This window comes from Oncorhynchus tshawytscha, linkage group LG18 (assembly GCF_018296145.1).
Source record: "Oncorhynchus tshawytscha isolate Ot180627B linkage group LG18, Otsh_v2.0, whole genome shotgun sequence".
Classification (NCBI taxonomy): domain Eukaryota; kingdom Metazoa; phylum Chordata; class Actinopteri; order Salmoniformes; family Salmonidae; genus Oncorhynchus; species Oncorhynchus tshawytscha.
Window position 1 is genome coordinate 32,948,546 of NC_056446.1, and position 3,954 is coordinate 32,952,499.

General features: G+C 37.4%; 1 pseudogene; it reads right to left on the reverse strand.

Moving 5' to 3' along the window:
- Positions 1 to 754: 754 nt before the first annotated feature.
- Positions 755 to 2,965, reverse strand: LOC121839988 (annotated as a pseudogene).
- Between the last annotated feature and the right edge of the window lie 989 nt (positions 2,966 to 3,954).

Here is a 3,954-nt window from a genome sequence, read left to right on the forward strand (position 1 = left end):
ATATTCAGATTATAAAGTTATAATTTTCCTAATATAACTTTCAGATATTTTCATACAGTATCTGATCAAGTGTCTTCTAATTAATGAATTCTTCTTTACCTCACATTAGTCTTTTCCAAACGTCGTAAATTATCTGCACGAACCCAGTCTTCACTATGAGTCATCCATACATCAATTGTCTTAAATCATTTATTTACTAACTAAGTAATTAACAGAAATGCATAAACAAACAGTAGATAATTACAAGGAAATGATAACGGAGTTTCCCTAGTGGGATAAACCGGTATCGCAGCTTGGAGGACAAAAAGGGAAGTGGGGGTCAACTGAGATGAGACACTACAAAGTTGATAATTATAACAATTGAAATGCTAATCCTTTGCACATGAACGCTCACTCATTCGGGAACAATTGCAATCAATATATATATTTACGCTCAGTGTGCTGTCGGGATCTCTGTTGAAAAGTTTGTTTCTGTTGGAGAGTCTGTCCGCCCTCTCTGTCGTGGTTAGAATGGTAGGTTCAGTGACATTCATTCATGTCGTTATAGAATAGATGTTTTGGCGGTTGTCGGTCTTCGCATTCAATGAAACCGAATTCATAGCTGCAGGTTAGTAATTAATATCAAAGACTTGTTCTTATTCAGTCGGTATCGATAGTCTAAGAGTTTAACCACGTGGGATGGTGAAAAGATTCAGCAGTCTGGTCTCAAACCTTGGCCCTCTCGTTATCAAGGTAAGCTGGTCTGCAACCTTTGTCCCCTCGTAATTGAGAGAAACATGGTCTGGTGATAGAAAACCCGGGTGGGGGTTTTATTCAGAAGAGAAGAAAAGGGCCTGTCCCAGGATGACCGACCTGTGCTCATGGGCGGTCCTCTGACTTAGTTAAACTCCAATTCCCATTGGAGTTTTCATTAAACAGTCCAAAATCACATTACACAATTTCAAACAGTATCATCCTCACTCATTCATCTTATACAACAATTAGATGTAAGCCTCATAACTGAGGCTATTATACAAAACAAATATTATTATTTTTTTTAAAAGTGCCCGAAACCTTGAATGACCACACTTTGAATTGATACAAAAAAAGAAAGCTAAATTACGTAGCTAAGCCAAATAGATATTTTCTGTGCTTACAAAATGTTGGCTAAACACTCAAACAAAGTACCATTCATAAACGTCGTGGAAAACATTATAATATCCTTTGTCTCTTGCCATGTATTCACAGGCTAAACAAACAGGTTGAGAAAACTCTTGCTCTATTCTCTGGAGGTGGGGCTTGGCCTTAAGGTACCTCCTCCAAGTGAAGTAACTTACATACATCTCATCATTCTTGTCCAAGTGAAGAAGGAAGTCAGCCAGTGCCTTTGCATTAGTAAAGTCATTTACATGAATGAAAGAATCAGCTGGGAAAAACTGTTCATAGTTCTCTCTGGGTGGGCCCAAGACTACTGGTACGGTTCCTGCTACAAGTGGTCCGTTCACCTTTTCTGTGATGTAGTCTCTGTGGATTGAATTCTCAAATGAAAGGTAGAATTTACAGCTAGCAAGGGTTGAGTAATAGTCCTCATACTTCAAACGACTCCCTGTAAAAGCAGCACCAAAAAGATCTATCTTGATGTGTTTGACCAGCTCTTGATAGTACTTTGCTCTGGTTCCTGTCCCAGTTGCAGGATTGTTGTTGCTCACAATCCAACAAACCAATTTATCCTTCTTGGGCAGCACAAACTCACTGTCCTTTTCATTCTTCACGGTTGTCAATTCATTTCGCACTGTGATGTCAGCATCTCGTCTATAGCCCAAAGTGAGGTTAAAGAGGTTTTCCACACCTGGTTTTCTGGCAGTATTTGTTGGTGATTCCAATTGAAACCAGATCCATTTCTGAAAATGTGGCCGAGGAGACTGAGGCAGGTTCTTCAGGTCCCAGCTGATGTCTTGGTGAAAAATAACCACTCCGTCTGCTTTGTCATAAAGGGATCTGTCATCTGTCAGAACACAGCTATCGATGTTGAAATGGGTTTGGCAGAATGAAAATTCCATCTCACACCCAGTGGCCAGAACCAGAGCAACACAAGTGGCTTTTCCACAGGCTTTTTGGTATGTGAGGAAACATCTTCCTTTGCCAAAAATGGCAAATCCTCCAACCGAGATGAACATGCAGTAGATGAGGGTTTAAAGTAAACAAAAAATAGTACCACTGAACACAAAACACCAAGAGCAGCTATCAGAGTTAGATGATGTGTTCGGTTGGAAGTTGTTGATGACATGTTTGTCCTGTAAGAAAGAAACACAACTTTAGACATTAAGTATATAAAAAAGGAACAGCTTGAAAAGATTTCACATGCGTTGCTTTATGCTCTGATTATACGGGTGGTTCTAAACCTGAATGGTGATTGGTTAAAACCACATTCCAGCCATTGTCTTTTCAACAAGTTACCACAGGCTAAATCTATGATGTTAAAATGCCTTTATAATCTGTTCCATCTGAATCAAATTCACCCGTAATCAGTGTATGGTGAGTCATGCAGTTTTTCTGAAAGGTTTCTATCAGTTTTTACTGCACAAACACAGAATAATGACAATCATTAACAATAGGAAATCTTAAAGGCTATTATTAACAGTGCTTGTAGGCCGTCATTGTATTGAAGAATGTGTTCTTAACTGACTTGCCTAGTTAAATAAAGGTTAATTAAAAAACATTTTTTAAATAGCATGTAAAGTGTCCTCAAGTAAGTTAACATTATCCTGAGGACATAGACTGTATAAAAGGTGTATGGCTGCATTCTCTAAACAATAATACACTTTTGAACAGAGCATGTTTTGTTAATAGAATATCTTTAAATCAAACATGTTTAAAACTCTTAACAGTGAAATCAGGTTTGAGAAAGAAAATAAACCACCCCTTACCATAGAGGGCTCTTGTTAGTGTCAACTAGACTAGTGACGAGGCACACCTATGCCATCAAAATAACCTGTCTGACAACTAGAGGCTTATACTTTCAGAGCATTGAGGTTAGAAACCTCTTTTGCAATGGGGGCCCAGGTAACAGATGTGCCTTTATACAACTCATAAAACAAATGCCCTTAGTTCCTACTGTACATGATTCTCTATTTTCAATTTAATGCAGGGAAAATATAATGTGTAACAACATTCAGCTAACCTTAGCGGAATGATCTAATTATCAAGGTCAACGTTTTTATTTTACCTCAATTCCTTTTACCCTGAGCATTATGTGAATTTGATTCATTTGTATTATTATTTGTTTACTGGTTTGACATTTTCACTGCACTGTTTGGAAGTTTGATTTGATTTCAAATGAGCTACTTTATATTGTCACTTTAGTAGTTTTTTTACATCAATATTTGTACTTCTACTTGAGTAACATGTCATGAAAGTAACAGTACTTCTACTTGAGGAGGATATTTCATTAAGGACGATTGAAAGCCACTTATCTAACAGAACACAAGGGGTTTTCTTTCATAGAATCTTTTCTAATGTAAACCAAGTAGAGTGTGGTATACCTCAAGGCAGCTGTCTTGGTTCTGTTTTACATTTTTACTGATGACCTACCACTATCCTTAATAAGTAAAGCCTGTGTGTATACAGTGCATTCGGAAAGTATTCAGACACCTCACTGTTTCCCGATTTTGTTACATTACAGCTTTATTCAAAAATGTATTAAAAAGTAATCTCATGAATCTACACAATACCCCATAATGACAAAGCGAAAACAGGTTAAGAATGTTTTGCACATTTTAAATGATTAGAAAACTTTATATACTTCAGTATTCAGACTCCTTGTTATGATACTCAAAATTGAGCTCGGGTGCATCCTGTTTCCATGAATCATCCTTGAGATGTTTCTACAACTAGATTGGTGACCACCTGTGGCAAATGAAAATGATTGGACATGAATTTGAAAGGCAGACACCTGTCTATATATATGGTCCCACA